The following is a 23,094-nucleotide window of genomic DNA, read 5'->3' on the forward strand; positions in this document are numbered from 1 at the left end:
GATGTTTAGACAAATCTCTTTAAAACCTCACTTAATAGGATGCGACAAAAATGCCCCTTAGTACAATGTTAGAGATTGTATACTTGGTAGACAACATTTTCTTAACCCTTTAAGGTCCATCTCATCTACCCTATATATTCCAGCTTTTAATTAATGAATTGTTTTAAAGCTTTGAATTCAAAGATATAGCAGAACAAAATACAGGCATTTCCCCTTGTCTTTCTTCTTCAGCCTCTGGGGGGGCAGGAGGGCCTTTAAACTTATCTCAGTTCCTATGTAACTTTAGTCCCACCAAATTCACATACAATATCTTGTGCCTCTGATGCTTACTACTTGTGTGATCTTAGACAAGTCATTTAATTTTCTCAGGTCTAGATTCCTCATTCACAAAATGAGATTAGACATTATAATCTCTGTGGGTCCTTCCACCTCTAGATCTCTGATCCTGTGACCTTGATGAGGGAATGATCTCACTCTAAAGGTCAGTTATTCTGCTTTTGATTCAGCCCTGCCTGCTTCCTTCTCACCCCCACTCAATAATAGCTAGCATTTATATAACAACTTTTTTAAGGTTTGCAAAGCATTCTATAAACATCTCATTCTGTACTCACAATCATCCTGGGAGGTAGGGACTATTATTATCCCCATTTTATAGATGAGAAAACTGAAGTAGATGAGTTAAATGACTTACTTAGGGTTACACAGCTAGTAAATGCCTCAGACAATTTGAATTTAGGTCTTTCTGTCTTCAGGCCCAGTGCTCTATCCATTGAACAATTTAGCTTCTGACCATCTTCCAAGACATTTTTACAACCACAGACTGGTCCCTTCTTAAGAGATTGGCCATGAAATGGGTGTTGCCATCCATAATCAATCCACAAGTATTTAAGTGCCTACTAGGTACCAGGCACTATTCTCAATCAATCAATAAACATCCATAATCAGCTGTGGAAGGGGCAGCAAGGTAACTCAAAAATTAGAAAGCCAGGTCTGGAGAAAGGGGTATATAAAACTGTGACCCCTGTTATGTATAATTTGCTTTTTTTTAAAGCAAATAATAAATTCAGCATGTTACTTTCAGAGCTGTCCTATTTATCTTTGTTTCCCTCTGAACTTACTTCTATTCTCTTCTATACATTTTTTAAAAATGCTTCCATGGCCTTCTCCTCTTTCTTCTATCCATTTTTTTTTGGCCACATTGTCAATAACTTTCCTTCTTAAGTCATTCCTGTCATCCCCATAAAAAACAAAAACACAATCTTGTAACAAGTATAGTCAGGTAAAACAAACCCATGAATTTGTTTTATCCAAAAGTATACTTCATTTTGCCCCTTGTATCCATGGGTAGCAGGCTTTGAAAAGGTATTTCTGAGAGAACACTGAAATTCCAAATTGTTTCTGAAGGCAGATGGGATAATGCCTATTTTTATGCAGGCTCATCAACCTGCATACAGACATGTCTCAGAAACACTTTATCTTCCTGCTATAGGTAAGGGAACACTTTGGGAGTTGCAACCGCTCCAGCTGCTTTCTGATGGATCAGATTCTCCCTGATGTCACCCTCAGGGACATCCTGCTCTGCACCGTACTATCACCACCGAGCCAATGTTCCGATGTGTTTATGGATTTGGCTGCCCTGTCCCTGATCCTCAGCACATGGCCGATCTCCCATGCAGACTGTCTATGTAAGGGAGCACACTGGGTCAGGACGATATCAAGGGCATCTCTTGAAGTGAGTCAGGGGAACTGAAGCTCAGCACGACTGATGAACTGTTACCAGCTTCTGAAATCAAGCCCTTGCCCTGCTCTTTGCAGTGCTCACTGACCATTAACGAAGTGTCCCAATGGGCCACGATGCAGGTACACATTGTGGCCAGGGGGATGATGAGCTGTAAATGTTTAACCTTAACTGGGGAGGGGCAGAATAATCCTGATACTGCCAATAAACCCTTTGGGCCTTTGTTTTCTTAGTTATGCAGCAAGGTCTCACAGTTCCCTTTAGGTACCCTGCTGGATAGAGCACTGGATTTGCAGTGAGGAAGCCTGAAGTTCAAATTCTGCCTCCAACACTAGTTGCGTGGTTGTGAGCTTGTGACATAATCTCTATCAAACAATCAAGGAATATTTATTAAGTGCCTTCTATGTGCCAGGCACTGTGCTAGCCCTGGGGATACAAAAAGAGACAAAAGACAGACCCTGCCTTCAAGGAACTTACAGTCTAATGGTATATGTGAGTGTGTGTAGGCATATATTAGTGCATGTATGTGTGTATGTGTGTGAGTCTCCCCAAAGCAATGGGGATAATAATAATATTTATTTGTCATGTGGCTCAAATGAGATAATATAGTTTAAGTGCTTTACAAATAATACACATATATGCAGCATACTATTTGAATGCACTCTCTCTGTCTCTCTGTCTCTGTCTCTCTGTCTCTGTCTCTCTTTCTCATTATTATTTAGAATAAGGTGGCATTACTCAGTGGAACAATTGCACAGTGCCAGGACTTTCCTAATACAAAGTAAGGGGGTTCTACTCTTGGATGCGGTGACCATATTCATGTTACCAGAATGAATTGTTCCAGGTTTATGTTGTCCAACAGATAGATAGATAGATAGATAGGTAGGTAGGTAGATAGCTGGATGATACTACTACATCATCACTGGGACAATTGCTCTAATCTTGCTCTTCCCTGTAATCCAGGATACATATTGGCAGATCTCAGTGCTGAATTTTGGAATGTACTGTGTAGCCTTGAAACGTTTTTTCTCTGAAAACTGGGAACTCATGGCCTTAACCTATCTTTGTTAGTACCACATCCTAACTAACTGACCTTTTGGGGTACACAATATATGTTATCTACCCTTTCCAGCACCACATCTAGGTCTTTCCAAACTATGCCCCACCTTGAGACCCAATTCAAATGCTATATTATCCATGAAGTCCTCCCTAATCCCCTCAAATAGGAATTACTGGCTTCTCCTCTGAACCACAGCAATTAGTTTATGCCTCTCCCATGTACTCATGCCATTCCAATTTATTCTAAGGTCATTGATATATGTCTCTTGCATTTCCTCAATTGTGAGTTTCTTCAAAGTCAGAGGCCTCCGTTTTATTGATCTTTGTATCCTAGCCCCACAGCCCCAGTACTTACCAGAGTGCACAGAGAAAATGCTTAACAATATAAATGGAATGCTCTCAAGTGAAAAAAGGTGCACTTGGGAAGCAGATACACATACAAAAGTATAAAGTAATAAATAGAAACTGAGGACTCAGAATCAGAAAGATCTGGATTTGCATCTTGCCTCAGATACTTTATAACTGTGTGACCCTGGGGAAGTCACTGAAACTCTAAAACCTTTAGTCTTATTCATTTATAAAATGACAATATCAGCACCCATTCAATAGGACTTTATTGAGAGGATGAAATGGGATAATGTATATAAATCGTACTGTAAAACTCCAAAGCAGCATATCAATGTCTAACAACAATAATAACAATGAATCTTTTAATTGTTATTATCCTCAATTTTCTACCCTAAGAAGGATGTTTCCAACCAGGAAGGGCAGAATAGTAATATTCAATGATGTCATTTTTGTAACTCTAGAGACTGGGACAATGTCTAGTCCCTGATAGATGCTTGATAAATTTTGGTTAAATCTAATTGAAATCAGTTGAAAATATTGTGCATCAATCCTTCAGTTAGGTTGTCTCCTTGGCAGGAAGAATGACTTGAGAAACCATTGTCTTGTCAATTTTTATCTTTAATTGCAGCATTGCCCCATCACCAATCTATTCAATCCACAGTGTCATAGTTGCAAATCTCTGCTTTGTTTTGGTGGTCAAGGGCAGATCCTGGAGGGGCTCTGATCCCAAACCTCACCTTCTAAGGCAGGAAGGGCTGCTACTTCACAGGGTTGAGGAGATACCCACTGAGTTGCTCCAGCTGTTCCAGAGTAGATCACAGCTTCCAACAACATTCCTGTGGAGTGACCAATTGAAGTGTTAATGAGGCAGAGTTATCCCCTCTGGTCTGGGCATTTGTAGTTCTCAGTGTAGCTGTTCATGGACCATTACTGGCAAAAAAGAAGAAGGCTTCTCTATTGGGCTTCAAGTTAATCCATCTAAAGTAGTGCCAACAGGGGAATGAGGTCACTTCTCTGGGGGGTTATTGCTGCAGAATCTGGGTACAGTTGATGTGCTCTCAGGCTCTTTCTCTTTGCACAAATAGCCACAATTATGTACATTATTGCATACACTCATATATATATTCAGTATTCCTCCTCCTATCAGGGAGATGTTAAGTGAGCTATAACAGTACACAGGACTGTCTGCTTTCGGAGTAAGCATCAATCAGCCTTGCAGAGAAGCTAAAAAAAAATCCAAACTGGCAAAATTGTCCCAGCTAGCTAGCAGTATTTTTCTCCTGCCCTCTATACTTAACATCACAGTGGCCACTTAATAGCTATAAAGGTTAGCTGCCTAAAGGTACATAATATCAGTGCTTCTGGTTGTGAATATTTTACAGTTTATAAAAATGTTTCTTTAACTTGTGTTAGATTTCTTTTGGAATCCATCTTGGAGAGCCCTTTATTTCTTCATCCTTAAAATAAAAGAGTTTTCAAGCCAAGCCACCTAGCTGCCCCACTATTCTTTAGTATATTTTTATTATATAAACTATTCTTTAGTATTTATTTGAATATGGACAAATTACTTAAACTGCCTACAACTCAATTTCTTCTATTGTAAATTGAAGGAAGTTGCTAAGGTCCCATCTAGCTCCATATCTATGAGCTGTGCAAATGAGTGCAAGCCCACAGAATAAAGATCTCAGAGAAATTAGAATCAACTTCTGTTTTTTAAACTTACCTCAAATAGAGTAGATTTTGCTCTAGCTCCTCATTTTAAACGTATAAACTTTGGTTTTCCAAAAATGTTTCTTATAAAAACATACTTTTAGATTTTTTTTTCTATCCATTCTGCTCTCCTCTTACATTTTATGGGTGGATTCATCCATTTCTTTCTTAGTGATTATTTGTGTATTTCTCTGCTCCTTTATTAATATTTTTCTTCTCTTTACTTTCATGTCTCTTTATAAATAAGAACAGTGGATTGAGAGCCAGGCCTAGACACAGGAAGTCCTGGGTTGAAATCTGGTCTCAGACACTTCCTGGCTGTATGACCCTGGGCAAGTCACTTAACCCCCATTGCCTAGCCCTTACCACTCTTCTGCCCTAGAACCAATACACGGTATTGATTCTAAGATAGAAGGTAAGGGTTTAAAAAAAGTTTTTTGAACCTAGGACTTCTAATTTCCAGGCCTAATTCTCAACCACTGAGCCACTTAGCTGACCCCTCTACATTCTTTATATATGTGTGTGTAATTGTATTCAATTTACCTTTATCTGTTTTGGATGAAAGCGAGGTTCTTGGGAGACCCCATTCCCCCTTCTCCTTCTTCCATAATTAAATACTCTTCATCTTATGTACACATATTATATAATAGTGATTTTTCTCCCCTTTCTAGTCTTTTCTTTTCCAATATCTTTTCTTCTACCTTGCCATCTCCTGAGACCATCAAAAAGAACAAAACTACACATAGACCTGCTGCCATATTTACCTTTCTCTATAATCCTTAAAAATGGGGATTCCAAAATGATATGTTTCTTATTCCCTATTACATATCTACAATTCATCTTCACCTCCTCTCTTCTAAGTAAACAAATAAGTGTAGTTTTCTATGTTTCTCTTGGCTGTGGCATTTTTATTTTTAAACATCTATTCAGTTTAGGTCTTTTCATCAGGTTTTCTTGGAAACAGAGGTGAAGGCGAAGTGACTTGTCATGGTCATACAGCTAGTCAATGTCTGAGGCCAAAATGGAATTCAGGTCTTTCTTCAGGCCTGACGCCCATCACTACACCATTAGACTTAAGCTCTTTGAGATCAGGGACTATCTTTTACTTCCTTTGCATCCTCAGCACCTAGCACAGTGCCTGGCACAAAGCAGGCACCTGATAGATGGTTGCTGATAGACTTGGCCGAAGTTCTGACTTGGAATCCAGACCTGACTTCCTAATTATGTGACCCGCAGAAGCCCCTTAATTTCTTCCAATCTCAGCATCCTCTTCTGAAAAATAGAATTGATAATAATAGCACCTACATCACAAGATTGTTGTAAGGGTCCTAAAGTGCTTTGCATACCTGTTAGTGCTACATATTATTATTACTATTATTGTTATACACACAAAGAAGCTATCCTTAATCGTGACTGATCTTTGTCCTTTGAGGGTAGGTTTGACTTTTAGAAACAACCAGAAACACTTGGAGCTCAATCTGTTCATTATAACAGTCAGTTAGATGGTCAGTGGATAGAGTTCTGGGCCTGGTGTCCAGAAGACCTCGGTTTAAATCCAGCCTCAACCACTTTCTAGCTGGGTGATGCTAGGCAAGTCACTTAACCTCTGTTTGCCTCAGGTCACTCATCTGTAAAATGGGGCTAATAATAGTGCCTGCCTCCCACTGTTATTGCGAGGATCAAATGAGATAGTAATTGTAATGTGCTTGGCACAGTACCTGACACAGTAATAAATGATAGTTATTATTTTTACTATAGTTTGTGATTCAGTTGGGCAGTAGGAGTGTTTTAATATTGGATCTAATTTCAGGATTTTTCTTTTTGTACCCAAGATCACCAGCTGGGTTTTCTCACTTCATTATATCTGACAGTATTAGAAAAGTCTTAGAACTCCAACCCTGATTGTCCTAATTAAAAAGAGCATTCAATGGGAATAGTCTTTAAATGTACATCATCAAACTAGTCCTATGAAATGTGATACTTTCGGCACAGATTCTTTTCTGGTGGTGGTTGTGTTTTTACGTCTAAGGGAATATGATCATTCTAACCCTAAAAAATTCTCTGGAAACTAGAAAAATGATTATGTTCAAGAACGAGTGTTGCATTCACTTGTGGCATCTGAAACATCAGCTGATTTACAAAGCAGATTTTTTTTTTACCAGCAGATTCCTGTTTTGCTTTATTTTTCTTTTTTTCTAAGTTTTTATTTTGAATATTTTCCCATAGAGATTTTTTTTTAAACTGTCAGTGATGTTTCTTTGGTAGAAAAAAAAAATGACACACCAAAGTAGCTATGAGTGATAGAGGATAGTAGTTAATGATTTCTCCTGAAAGTCTGGGCTGTCTCACACCTCATATAGCCACTTTGCTTCTGTTCCCTTTGCCTTTTTCTGATTGGTGTTGACCTCTAATAACCAGGGTGGTCCCATGTACCCCTTAGCCTCACATACTCTGGAAACACAATATGTCTCACAGAGAATGATTGTTATATGTGGATGGTGATGACTGTTTCACTTTATAGATCACCACGTAGGCCTTTTACCTTGGCCACATTCCAAATTCAGATTTGACAAAGAATATAACTCAAAGGTATCATGTACCTGAAACAGGGATGTAACACAGGATAAAAGGAATGACCTGTTATGACAACACAGTTGTTAATCCTTTTTTCCATCTAGGCTGTAAGCTCAGAGGACAAAAGTACTTGATCAGGAATGGACTTCGGAAGCCATCGAGTTCAAGTCCTGTTTTATATGTAGGAATAGAGTTAAAATTTGCCCTGTTTTAGCTCAGGCGTTTGACAAGTGGAAACTGAACAATCAGAACTGAATGTGAACTGGGTGTTTATATACCTCTCCGAATCAATCAAAGCCACTCTGTTAGAGACTGGATCATGCCCTAAGTAATTTGTATAAAAAGAAAAGGCTATATCAGAATTGGAAAAGAAGAAATTCTGAGCTTTTGGATTCAAGAGGTTGGAGCAAACGTGGAGCAAAGGGAAGACTGAGACAATGTAAAGAACTGTTATATCAAAGCATTATTGGCTCCATGGGCATATCTAAAAATAGGACCAAAGACCCAAAACATTTTCAGTAAACTGAATTTTGCTTCAGCCACTAAGAGTTAACCAAATATAGATAATGGATATAAGGTTAGGTAGAGAGCCTAACCTCTAACTAGGTGTTGGGGATTTTTACCAACTGGGGCTCAGAGTGATTGTAAAGATTAAAAGTCTAAAATAAAATCCCTAAAATCAAAGAGATGGGAAGCAAGTAGCCAAAGATAGGGACAATTATATTGCCCCCATTTGCTTAAAATGATCTAATTACTATAACAGATTATTATTATATACAGAGGGCAGCGAGGTGGCTCAGTGTATAGAATGCTAGGCCTAAAGTCAGAAATATTCATCTTCCTGAGTTCAAAATCTGACTTCAGAAATTTATTAGCAATGTGATCCTGGGCAAATCACTGAATTCTTTTTACCTCAGTTCTTCAATCTATAAAATGAGCTGGAGAAGGAAATGGCAAACCACTCCAGTATCTTGGCTTGGAAAACCCCAAAATGGGGTCACAAGGAGGTGGACAGAACTGAAACAACAACTACATTATTTACATACAGATGAAGAAACTAAGATCAGAGAAGTTAAATGTTTCTCAAGATGGCACAGGTAAAAGTTGATGTGATTTGAATCCAAGTCCTCTCATTCCAAAGAAATTTTAAAGCAAAAAATTAAGAGATTTGTATGAGATTGTTGGATTTTCTAAGATGCCTTCTGGTTCTGAATCTTATAATTCTAGGCTAACCTTCATGTTGAAAATGGTCACAACTAGAATATGTCTTGAGGCAAAACTTGAATCCAAAAGGTCTTACCTTTTCTTTTTAAATTTTTCTTTTCTTTTTTGTTTTTATATTACCTTCACATATAAATATATATTTTCTCCCTCCCCTCCCAAGCAAGCCTGTCTGAAATAAAATATGAAACACAAAGAGAGAGAAAAGCAGTTCAGCAAAACTAACCAGCACATCAAGCAAATCTGAAAGTATATACAATGCTCTACATCTGTAGTCACTCTTCAGAGAAGGAACGGTTTATCATTATAATTGTGCAGCTAGATAGTGCAGTGAATAGAGTGCCAGGCCTGGAATCAGGAAGATTCATCTTCATGGGTTCAAATCTGGCTTCTGACATTTACTAGCTATGTAACCCTTGGTAACTCAGTTAACCTTATTTGCCTCAGTTTCTCATGTGCAAAATGAGCTAGAGAAGGAAATGGCAAACCATTCCAATGTCTTTGCCAAGAAAACCCTAAATGGAGACACAAAGAGTTAGACCTGACTGAAAAAATGACTGAACAACATATTATAATTATACAATGCTCAGTTTCATTGGTGGTAGTGGTGGAATTTTTTCCATTAACGTTGTTTTAGTCAGTGTATATATTATTTCCTATTTCTCCTAACTTTACTTGCCTCACTTCATATGAGACTTCCTATGCTTCTCTGAATTCTTCATATTTATTATTTCGTATGGTTCAGTAATACTCCTTTATGTACCATGGTTTGCTTAATCATTCCTCAATGTAAGGCATCTACTTTATTTCCATTTCTTTACTATTTCAGAAAGTCATGCTATGAATATTTCCATGTATATGGGATCTTTCTGACTTTCTTTGACTCCTCATGGAAGATGCTTAATAGTGTATCAAATGGACATTTTAATCACTCTCTGATCATAATTCCAAAAGTCTTGCCATTCTAGTTGGACCAGTTCACAGATGTACCAACAGTGAATTAATGCGCTTTTCTTTCCACAACTCTTCCAACATTGATTACTCCCATGTGAAATCTAAGATGTTACTGCCTTAGGCATTATACATATATCTGTCCCATCATCTGCCTAAAAGCTTCTTGGACTCTATATTTTATTCCTTTCCATATTCCTGGATCTATGTACATAGCACTAAATTGGAAAAATCTTGTCCTCAAAGAGATTATAATCTAACCAATCAGATAATTTCAATTCAGTTCAGTCAACATTTACTATATGAATACTATGCAACAGGTTAGGGATACAGAGAATAAAGCAAAATAGAACACGACCTCAAAGAGTTTGTATTCTGCTAGAGAGGGGGTTTGTGATGGTAGTTGTAATACAACATATATTACGGCACTCCAATAATCCAATAGAACCATGATCTCATCAAGGTGGGAGGACCTCCATAGATGTAGATTGTAACCCATCCTATGTTACTCCTATCCCTGTCTTCTCATAAATCTGCCCCAGTCAATACTACTCCATATGGCAAGGACCTTCTTTTTGGTCTCTTGATATTGTGTGGATATCAGTGGTACAGATTATTTTTCTTCAAGGCTTAGGGAGAAATGAAAAAAGAAAACATTTCTGGCATGGGGAATAGTCTATGAGAAGGTGTGGAGGTAAGCGATAGAATTTAGGGTTTAGGGAACAAACAGCAGCCAGGATTTTGAATATGTAAGTGATACAGTCACACTGAAGCTTGAGGAAAATTACTTTGGCATCTCTATGGAGAGTTTACTGGGAAAGGAGTCACTAAAGGGAAAGAAACAATTAGGAGGCTATTGCGATACTCTCTTTGAGAAGAGTCTGATAGTAGAAGGGAACATGTGAAAGATAGCAGTTGGATTGATAGCATTTGGCAACTAATTACGAATCTTTGCCTATAGAGGCTGAGGGAGGGGAAAAGAGGCAAAAAGCTGACTAGTGAAATAATTACCACCAATGCAAAGTCCTCTAATATTGCTAAGCTAAGTACAGTCGTTGGCTCTTAACTTGGGGTTTGTGAACTTGTGAATTTTTATAAATATTTTAATAACTATTTCAATATAATCGGTCTCTGTAATCTTACAGGTTTTGTTTCATGCATTTAAGATATTATCATGAGGATGGGGTTCACAGTTTTCACCCTATTTTTGAAGGGGGACATGACCTCAAAGAGATGAAAAACTCCCAAGCTCAAAGAGGGTTCATTACGGGCCAACATGAACTTTTCAATGGCCTGAATGAGGCATACTATTACTAAACTATGAGCAGACTGTTTAAAACATATGCTTGTGAATTTTGTCCAAAGCAAGCATAGGAAATAGTCTTACACTTCTTTATTACACAGATGTTATCTTTATACTCAATGGGATTTAGACATCAGCTGCTTGAAAGCAACTTGCATTATACAGATGATTTCTGAAAACTTTTGCAGGATGCCAAGGGCAGTTTTGGCAGGAAGCCATCGCAAACAAAAATGCAGCTTTAAGAGAGCTCAGTATGCAATCTATTGAATAAATGACCCCAGCAGGTATAAGCACATTTTGGGGGATTTAACACCAGTAATGGGATTTTTGTTTGTTTGTTTGTTTAATTGTTTTATAGAAAACAAGTAACCTCTGTTTGCAAACAGCAAGAGTTTGATATTAATTAGTGACCTACAATTGGTATGATAGGAAAGTCAATAGGGAAATAACTACAATTGAGAGCCTTTGTCTAACTCAGGAACAATATTATTTTAAGCAGAAAAGACTTTCACAGATAAAATATAGAGCTACCTTTTCCTACAGAAAGAGATCAGTGAGGGTAGGATACAAATTCAGTGTTAGGACTTTCTTCACCTGGATAAAATGTCTAGATTCTAGGAAGCTACAGTCCATTTAACTTTAATCAGTAATTCTTTAAGAAATGGACTTGGAGTCAGGAGGTCCTAAATTCAAATCTTATCACTCTGACAATTACTACCTTCATGGCCATTGGCAACTCACCTAACCACTTTGTAGAAGAAAATAGAATTTATTTTACAGTAGTCTGGGTTGGTTTCTCTTTAAGGAGATTTGGTTAGTCTGAAGAACTAGGTGTATAAAAAGCCCAGCCTATGAGAATTTGTGCTCCTGAAGCTTGACAGATTTCCTACTGCCCTATGACACATCTTTCTCACTTAGTACTGCTGCTCCAGAAAAAGTGGAAGCAGAGAAGAGTAGCATCTGATTTTAGTGAATTGTATCTTTTAAATTTTATTGCATTTAAGTTATTTTTATTGAATTGTATGATCCAAAGGCTTTTCATTGTATTATAATCCCAATCCTGAATCAAATGTACTAGCCTAAGCGAGGCTTGGTTTATAATAGTCTCTGTGCCTCAGTTTCCTCATCTGTAATAATAACATTAGTATTCACATCAGTGATGTGAGACTGAAAGATAATAGTATTTATATAGTACTTTAAGGTTTGCAAAGCACTTTGCATATGTTATCCTACTTGATTTTCATAACCACTCTCACAGGTAGATACTACTATTATTCTTGTTTTATAAATGAGGAAACTGAGGCTGAGAGAGATTTACTTGCCCACAATCCGATCAACAAGATAATATTAAGTGCCTGGCCTGTGCTAGTCACTTTGCTAAGTGCTAGGGCTTTAAAAAAGGGCAAAAACTCAGACCCTTTTCACAAAGAGCTCATAGTCTAGTGGGGAAGACAACATGCAGTTAAGATATGTACAGGGTAAACTGGAGATAATCTCAGAGAGAAGGCACTAAGATTAAGGAGGAAACAGAAAGGCTTTTTGAGTGTCTGAGGCAGAATTTTAATTCAAGTCTTCCCCACTCCAAGTCTAGTGCTCTATCCACTTTGCCACTTAATTGCCTACTTAAAACACAGAAAAGATGCTTTGCAAACTTTAATACACTACATAGTTATTATAAAAGTTACTATTGCTATTTCCATGAATTCTTCTCCTCATGAGTTTTCTTCATTGGATTAATTCTTTAACTTTCTTAATTTACCATTGATTCTATCAATTGCATTTATCTTTATTCTTCAACACATCATGGCTATTTGATTATAAATGTGGGTGTTTCCCTGAACCATTCTCCAATAGCAGACAGTCTTCATGAGTAGGAGTAGCCTAAAAAATTTCATTACTTGTTGACCAAGTCTACTAGGCTGATCCCCAGATGACAGGCATCTGATAGTTTATCTCCAATCCTGTAAATGAAGCTTTTCTAGCTTGTTAGCATCAGCAGCCTGAGTAGCATAATTATGGAGGTGGAGAATCCTATCTTGGATGGGATGGACTCAGCACCTTGTGAGGAAAGGAAAAGAAGGACGAACAGTGAAGGAAAATAGAATGGAGGGAAATACACAACTAGTAATTATAACTTTGAACATGAATGGTATGAATTCACCCATAAGCATAAATGAATAGCAGGATGGATCAGAAGCCAAAACCCAACAATATGCTATTTACAAGAAACACATTTAAAAATGAGAGACACACATAGAGTAAACATAAAGAGCTAGAACAGAATATGCTATGCCTCAACTTATAAAAAAAAAGGAGGGGTAGCAATCAGGATCTCTGACAAAGTTAAAGCTAAAATAGATATAATCAAAAGAGATAAACAAGGAAAATATTATGTTAAATATATGTGTATAGATAATAAAGAATGATCAATATTAAACCCATATGCACCAAATGTTATAGCATCCACATTTTTAAAGAAAAAGCTAAATAAGCTACATATGGAAATAGATAACAAAACAATAAGAGTAGGCTACTTCAATTTCCCCTCTCAGAGTTAGATAAATCTAACAAAAAATAAATTAAAAAGAAGTGAAAGAGATTAATAGAATCTTAGATAAATTAAATATGATAGCTATCTGGAGAGAATTGAATGGGAAAAGAAAGAAACTTTCTTCTCAATGATATGGTACCTTTACATAAACTGACCGTAAAATTAGCATATAAAAACATTATAGTTAAATGTAGAAAAGCAGAAATATTAAATGCATCCTTTTCAGACCATAATGCGATAAAATTTGTATATAATATGGGACCGTGAAAACACAAAATGAAAATTAATTGGAGACTAAGTTATTTAGTTATCTAATTTTAAAAAAATGTGTGGGCCAAAGAGTAAATCAAGGAACAATAAATAATTTCATTAAAGAAAATGATAATAATGAAGCAACATAGCAAAACCTGTGTAATACAGCAAGAGCAGTAATTAGACAAAAATGTGTATCTTTAAATGTTCATATTAATGAAGCGAAAGAAAAGATCAATGAATTGGGAATGAAATTTTAAAAAAAGAACAAATTGATAATTCTCAGCTGAACACCAATTTATTAATCCTAAAAATTAAAGGTGAAATCAATAAAACTGAATTTAAGGAAACCACTGAATTAATAAATAAATCTAAGAGTTGGTTTTATGAAAAAAAAATAACAAAAGAAATGAACCACTGTAAAAAATCACTAGCATAATATGTTTAAGTCAAATACCCATTTTGAACTTATCTTGGTGTAGGGTTGTGAGATGTTGATCTAAACCTAATTTTTGGCATTGTGTTTTTCAGTTTTCCCAGCAGTTTTTGTCAAATAGTGAGTACCTCAAAAGCTGGGATCTTTGGGTTTTTTAAACATTAGATTGCCGAGGTCATTTACCCTTAGTCTATTCCATTTATCCATCTTTCTATCTCTTAGCTATTACCAGATTGTTTTAATGATCACTCCTTTATAAAACAGTTTAAGATCTGGTACTTCTAGGCCCCCTTCCATCACATTTTTTTTTATCAGTTCCCTTGATATTCTTAATCTTTCTCTTTTCCAGATGAATTTTGTTATTATTTTTTCTAGTTCTATAAAATAGTTTCTTGGTAGTTTGTTAGGTATGGCACTGAATAAATAAATTATTTTAGGTCATATTGTCATTTTTATTACATTAGCTTGATGAGCAAGTAATGTTTTTTCAATTGTTTAGTTTTATTTGTGTGAAAAGTGTTTTGTAATTATGTTCATATAATTCCTGCATTTGTCTTGGCAGATAAATTCCCAAATATTTTATATTTTCTAGCATGATTTTAAATGGAGTAGAATAAGTGATAAAATACAACACTCATTCCTATTAGAAACACTGGAAAGATGACCTACTTGAGATACTCACTAATCAGGATAGGGCTCTGGAGCTGGAGCTCTAGAACTGAAATGATCAAGTCTACCAAGAGATGGTCAGTGGTTGAGGGGAGCATGAGGGCTGGGACTTTGTTGCCAATTTTGTTGATGTCGGGTCTTAGATATTTTATTTTATTTTGCTTTTAACTAGCATTTATATGAGATTTTAAGGATTTTTAGCATTTGATCCTAATAACAACTCTGGAAGGTTGCTATCATTAAGTGACTCGTTCAGGATCACACAACTAATAAGTGTATGAGATCAGAGTTGAACTGAAATCTTCCTGACCTCAAGTCCAGCTATCAGTCTACTTCACCCTTAAACTGCCTCTGTTCATTAGTAGCCTACGTATGTGCCACAGGGACTATTCTGTTACTGAGAATTATTGCCAGGTAAATTTAATTTATGTGTCATAGAATTTTCTCCTCTTGTCCTGTACATTGAATACATGTTGGTTAGGTAGTTTACTTAAGGATGAGTGAACACAAATATTGCTGGGCACAGCTATTGTTTGGTCTGGGTATTATGCATGTAAACCATTGTGTCTACCTGCAACACTAGCTTTCCAGACTTTCTGTCTTCAGTTAGGGAGGAGTTGCTTTAGGCCAGGTTCCAGGGTCCAGAAGACCCCATTCTAAGTCTGTCTATGAAATAGAGACATGGTCCACATCATAATATCACAAGAAGACTGAAACCTGAGCCTCAGGCTTAGTAATAATAATGTAGCAAATCCCTTCCTGTTCCAAATGGCAATTGGCTTTAGTTAACTTTCCTCTTTCTAGTTTCTTCTACCCTTCTCCAAAATGTTCCAAGTATCTGCCTCCCCCAAATTTTGCCCCAGTGGAAACTACTTAAACATACATTCAATGCCTAGGATAGAGGACATGTATTCCTCAGCTGGAAGTTGTGATAATGAAATTAAATCTATCCTGCCCATTCTTAGATATCACCAAAGATGTAAATACCACCACTTAATTCACAAGTGGGGAAGTCTATAACCCATGTGTGCGGAAAGTGGGTGACAAATCAGAATTGACTGACTGCCCCCTAGGCAGTCCTAAGCAAAGCATCTCTTGTGATTGGACATGTAAACTAAGAGTAAGGCACAGGAAGTTACGCAAAAGAAACCCCTTTAAAAGGGAGTGACAATTTACTGTAACGTTCTTCTTGTTCCTATCTTGGACCTGAAGGAGCTCTGGCTGTCTGGCTGGGACTTTGGACACGGTGATACTATTCTTAAATCTCTCCCTTAGAACTACATGTGGTGAGTGTAAAGACTTATCTTCCTTGGATTTCTCTGAAGGAACTCTCCTTTCAAGAGAGGCCTTGTGCCTGAAGCTTTTGCTTCATTCATCCTCGGCCCTTGGCTCAAGGCTGAACCTTCTCTGACTGAGGACTAGTTAGTCCTGCCTGGGTTGAGCCAGGGGCCAGATAAAATTATTTAGTGCTAGATTAATTATCTTATCTTAACCTCTCTCTAATTCTCTCACTTTCTCTCTCTTCTTATTTGTAAATAAAGTACCATACATGGCAAAAAAAAACAAAACCAAACAAACAAACAAACAAACAAACAAAAAAAAAAAAACACTGGAAAGCATAGGTATAAATATAGGTATTTTTTAAATGATACAAAGCATCTATCTAAAACTGTCAACAAATATCATCTATAATGGGGATAAGTGAAAAGCCTTCCCAATAAGATCAGGAGTGAAAGAAGGATGCCCATTATCACCAATATTATTTAACACAATATTAGAAACACTAGTAATAGCAATAAGAGAAGAAAAAGAAGTTCAAATATATCAAAATCAGCAAAGAAGTAATAAAGCAATCTCTCTTTGCAAATGAGAAGATGTTTTATGTGAAGAATCCTAGAGATTCAACTAAAAAGTTAGTTGAAGCTATCGATAATTTTAGTAAAGTAGCAGTATATAAAATAAGCCCACATAAATCATCAATATTTTTATAAATTACTAACAAAGTCCTTAAAGAAGAAATAGAAAGAAATATTCCATTTAAAATAACCATAGATAGAATAAAACACCTGGGAATATACTTGCCAAAGCAAACCCAGGAACTGCATAAAAATCATTATAAGACATTTTTTTCCCACAAATAAAGTCAGATCTAAGTAATTAGAGAAATATTGTGCTCATGGATAAGCAGTCAATATAATTAAAATGACAATCCTACCTAAACTAATTTACTTATTCAATGTCATCTCAATAAAATTACCAAAAATTATCTTACGAACTAGAAAAAAATGACAAAATTCATTTGGAAAAATAAAAGATCAAGAATAGCAAAAGAATTAATGAAAAAATGTAAAGGAAGGAGGTTTAGCAGGATACAATTTTAAATTGTATTATAAAGCAATAGTTATTGAAAGTATCTGGTACTAACCAAGAAACAGAAAGGAAGATCAGTGGAACAGAACAGACATACAATAAACAATGGTAAAATATTTTAGTAACCTTGTATTTGACAAAAGAAAAATCTAGGCTATTGGGATTAGAAATCACTATTTGGTAAAAATTGCTGGGACAATTGGAAAGTAATTTGGCAGAAACTAGGTATAGGCCAATATATGACACCATTCACCAAGATAAGATCAAAATGGATACATGATCCAGACATAAAAGGACATATAAACAAATTAGAACAGAGAACATAATACCAATCAGGTTTATGGATAGGAGAGAAATTTGTCAATAAATGAGATGGAAGAGCATTGTGAGATGTAAAATGGACAAGTAGAAAAATGGGGAGTGGGATTTCATTTCTCAGAGAGAGGCCTCATATCTCAGATATAGGGAGAATAATGTCAAATTTATGGGAATAAGAGTCATACCCCAGCTGAAAAATGGGGAAAAGATAGGAAAAATTATATACAGCTACAGATTTAATATTTGAAGAATAATTTCTGAATGTTCACCTCTAGAGAATAAACTGAAAAATGGAAACAGGAAAAACATAATCTGGATATACATATCTGTTTGCTGGATGATGCTTTCTATCATGTGGAGAGGGAAGGGAAGGGCTAAGATACCTGGAAATAAATTATATTGATAAAAATAAATTTTAAAAAGAAAAGAAAAAGATCTGGGGAATTTAATTGTATAAAAACTCATTCAATAAATAGTGTGTGACAGATACAAACCTTAAAATGATTTTAGATGGCATTAAAAGAAGTATAGCATCTGGGACCAGGGAGTCTTTTTATAAAACTATCCTAATCAGGTGACATCTGATATATTAATTTCTGTGCATCATATTTTATAAAATATATTGATAATCTGAAGAACCTCAAGAAGGAGGGAAACTAGGATAGGAAAGAGTCTGAAGGTAATCCTATAAGAGAACCTGCTGAAGTAATTTGGGATTTTTTATCATAAAGAAGAGAAGATTAGATTGGAGAGTTAGGTGGATTGGTACACATTAAGTATCTTAAAGCATTTGAAAAACTGTCCTGGAAAGAAACTTTGATTTGTTCTTTTCCCCCACTTTCCCCACTCCTTGAACAATGTAGAAACAGGAATAAGGAGGATTTAAGGCTTGATAGCAGGATTTTTTTTTTAATTCCAAACTGAATTATTTTAAAAGTGTCTTGAGAAGGATTGACTTCCCTTCATCAGAGGTCTTCGTGCAAAGACAAGATGACCATTTATCAAGCACATTTTGAAGTAAGTGTTCTTAGTTTCTTTTTAATATCATGAATACCTTTGGCAGTTTGGAACCCTTTTCAGAATCATTTTTTCATGCATTAAATAAAATGCAACTCACAAAAGGAACAAAGGGAAATCAATTATATCGAAATGCAGTTGTATTTTTTGTGTATATTTCTATATATGTACACACAGATACATACATGCACGAAAACAAGTTCATAGATGCCAGGTTAAGAATCTGTGTTTAGGAGTAAACTAAACTAGGCTAAGTGCCAGCCTAGAGATGGGAGGTTCTGGGTTCAAATTTGACCTCAAACACTTCCTAGCTGTGTAACTCAGGGCAACTCACTTAATCCCAATTGCTTAACCATTACTAATCTTCTGCCTTGGAATTGATACTTAGTATTGATTCTAAAACAGAAGGTAAGATTAAAAGAAAAGTAATTCTTCAGGTATGGGGAAGTAGATTCAAGATATTTTAGATAGATAGATAATAGCTATGTATGTGTATGCATGTATCGTATGCGTGTGCATGTGTGATGAACATGCCATACAGTTCTGACTTCAGACTCAGCAGTGTTCCATAGGGAGAGCAAAATTTTACCAACACTCCATCCTAGAGTTCTTCTCAAGGCTGATGAAAACCCTCCCAGGATAGGTGAAGGAAAGAGGTATCTTGCAGGTCAGCTGTTGAACAGGAGGGGAACTTTTAAGTACTAAAGAAAATTTTTATGATGGTACATTTTCTCTAATTCTTGCTATTTGAAAAGAATTTTCCCAATCATTGGTTCAACTCCTGCTGAGGTACCAATTCCCCTGAAGGGCCAGCATTGGTTAGGAGCTGGGATAGGAAAAGAAGGAGGGCTATAACCGGAGAACTAAGTGTTGGAACAGGATAGATATGGTTATTTTGGAGACATATACTATGCTTGGCGATCACAAAGAGTGGGATGACATCCATCTTCCCACTCTCTGCCTGGCTGATCACAAACTCCTTGGTTCAAGCCATAGTCTTCCAGGTCTGGGCTTTGAATGTCGCTGCTGCAAATGACTTGTATTTGGGATCCTTTTTTTTTTTATCATTTGACAATTGAAATCAGAAATTATTAGGAGTCTCTAAGACAGCTTAGGGTGGCATCTCTGATGCAATTCCTTTCTGAACTTTGACTCATCAACTTCTGAGATTTAGAGAAAGGACTTGCTTTAAAATGTGTTCTGTTGGCATAGCTGTTGAGAAACATGGACACTTCAACACAAATGATGAGAATTCATGTCAGAGTAAGATTTCAGTGGAGAGTTTATTCTTACATACTAATAAAATTCTAATCACAATTCTCGTACTCTAGACATTAAAAAGAAAAGGAAATTAGAAAGAGGAATTGACAGAAGGTAATTTATCCTCTTCTACAATGCAAAGTTAAGCAAAATGAATAGCTTTAAAATAACATTATTTGTACCGACTTATCAACAATACTATATCTAGGACATTCTCCTTCTTTGTGGAATAACACAGGTGGAAGAAAACAGTAGGGAGCAACAGTAGGCAACAATTTACTATCCCCAAGGAAGTACTGGATATTTCAATCTCTCTTTCAAATTAGGGAATGAGCATACTTCAATTATAATAAAATAGGCAATTTTATGTTTTGGAAATAAAGTGTAAATTAATTCCAAAGAAAACCTACAAACTATTTTTGCTGAAATTTTCTTTTCTCTGCAAGACCTTTCACCACAGTCTTTCCTAAGTTGCCACACTAAAGGCTGCTCTTCACAAAGCTTGTGCATTCAGTGGCATATTACCCTAAAATGCTGGCTCCTGTAGTTTTAGCTGCCTCAATCTTGACTCACTACATCAGAAATGTTTCTACATTTCAATGGATCCATCATCTTCTTTATTGTGGGAGCTCTCTCCACTGGTACAAATTACAATATAATCACACCTTCTTATTCTGATTGATTCTTACCGAGTTGCTTCCCATGAATCCTGCATGCCATTGTAGCCCTCAAGACATCTATCTAATATTAATCAAGGCCAGTAAGTTGCTTTTTTTTTTTTTTGTATCCCCAGCAATCAGCACAGTGAAGTAGGAGAGAACTGAAGTAGGAGGACCAACCAAAAAGCTACTGTGCTAGTCCAGGTGGGAGGCACTGAGGGTCTGACCAGGGTGGTGACTGACAAACATGGAGAAAAGGAGTTGTATATAAGGTGATAAAGGGAGAAACAGGAAGACCTGGCAAATGACTGGATAGTGCAAGTAAGGAACTGAGGGTGACCTCTGATTTTGAGCCTAGGTAACTGTGAGGCCTAGGAACAGAGAATTTTGGAAGAAGGGAGACTTGGAGGGGAAAAGATGAGTTCTGTGTTAGATAGGTGAGTTGGAGACATCCAGCAGGAGATATCTAAAAGTAGTTGATATTGTGAGACTGGAGCTCAGGAGGAAGATTGGGGCTAATTAGCACTTATTAGGGGCCAGATACTATGGATACAAAGATGAAAGCAAAATAGTTCCTGACCTCTAGAAGCTTATATTCTAATGGGAAGACAAGGTCTGCCGATACAGGCTATCTCAAATATCTTAGTGCAATTTTAAGTTTTAATTGCTTAAACCGTTAAAGTGCTTTAATAACTTAAAACTACACTAAGACTTTTGGAACACTTTGTACAGATATCTATATAAAATACATATAAAGCTAAATTTGGAAGTGGGCCATAGGGAGTTACCAGTAGCTAGAGGGGTCAGGAAAGGCCTCATGGTGAAAGTACTGTTTCAGTTGTTTTGAAGGAAATCAGGAATTCTAAAAGGCAATGGTATAGGCGGAGTACTTCTAGCCATCGGATACTGTAAGCATCCAGGATTAGACACATATGATGAAATGTGGTTTGTGAAGAAAAGCAAAAAGGTCTGTTTGGTTGGACCACAGAGAACACAGGTAGAAATGATAGATAGGGTAGGATGGGGCCAGATTGTGAAGAGCTGTAGATGTCAAAGAGGAATTCTTATTTGAGCTTACAAAGAATAGGGGGTCATTACAGTTTATTAAGTAGGGGGATGATATTGTTAAATGCCTATGTGTGTTCAGGGAGGGGGGTGGTGTTTGAAAGAAAATTGTATTGACAACTGGAGAGAAAAGAGATATCAAAAAGAAAATAATTTGGGAACTATTGTCATAGGCTGCCACTAGGAGAAAAGTGAAGAGTGACTGAACTAGGGTGGTAGTTGTATTGTATGGATTAAGGAGACTAAGAAGCCAAAGCTGACACTGAAGTTGAGAACCTGGGTGGCTAGCAGGATGATGGTTCTTTCAACAGATACAGAGAACTGAGTTGAATGTAATATCACTGGGAGAATATTGGAATTGAAAGATAGAGGTTTGTTTCAGGGAGTAGCTTGAGATCATCGAAAGCCCTCCCCAGTTCATGCTATATGGACAGATGGACTAATTCATAGAAATGAGTTTAACTTGGACAGAGATACAGGGGCATTGACAATAGAGGGACCTGATCCTTGCCCCTTTCCAACTCCCTAGATTTGGGTGATTATAGGTTAAGAGATCTTGGTCTTGGTCCTTGGTCCTTCTCTGCCTCAGTTCCTATCTTTGTCAAAACTACTTCACCCCCTTAACATTAGTAACATGGAAATCTAGTACTGCAGCCTTTATCTTGACTATACAACAATAAGTCAATCAACCAATCAATACGTACTTATCAAGCACCTATTATGTGCCAAGCACTGTGCTATGTACTGGAGATACAAAAATAAAAATAAAATAGTCCCTACCTTCAAAGGGTTCATATTCTCTTGACTACAGAAGAGACTACAGCATTCCCAAGACTTCTAGGATCCCTGTTGCAGAATTATGGGATCCCATAATGGTGCTGTCTCACCCATCATTTGGTAATAGTACCAACAATCATCAAAGTGGGTACCAGAAGGATAAAAAGCAACAGGATGCCTTGAAATAGTAGAAACTAGATTTTTTTTTATCATTGAAAGTTGACTGTAGATCAAATAGTTGCTGACATTCAAAAAACCTTTCCTGTTCTCTCATTCTGGGTTTCTAGCTGCCTGTTCTTATCTTTGTTGATTTAAAATTGAACTGACTAAATTAATGGATATATTTGCTGAGCAGCTGGACTATTTACATCTAACTTGAATGTAAAACTATGAGCCCACTGAATATGAGTAGGAAAAATGTTTTATGTCATTTTTCTCTGGACAAAAAAAATCCCATCAGATTAAATGTGAGATATCTAATTAAACCAAGGAGGGTAACATGATATAAATCAGCACTGCAGGAGAAACAACATAAGAAATGAAAATAAATATATCAAGAAGTTTATTTCAATTCTAAATTTCAAGTGTGACTAGTGATGAAAATTAGGACCCTCAGTTTCTGATTGAGACTGATTTAGGGATAGGTTATCTTGAGTCTAAGGGGGGGAAAATCCAACAATCATCTTGAACTGCAGTGAATGAATCATCATATTTATACCTTTCACAGTGATTTGCTAATTGGTTTATACGCTATACTTGTGAGATAAGTAAGTTATTATTCGTTTTTCCATTAGATCTGTAATTACATTGATATGA

The sequence above is a fragment of the Gracilinanus agilis genome, chromosome 2 (assembly GCF_016433145.1).
Source record: "Gracilinanus agilis isolate LMUSP501 chromosome 2, AgileGrace, whole genome shotgun sequence".
NCBI lineage: Eukaryota > Metazoa > Chordata > Mammalia > Didelphimorphia > Didelphidae > Gracilinanus > Gracilinanus agilis.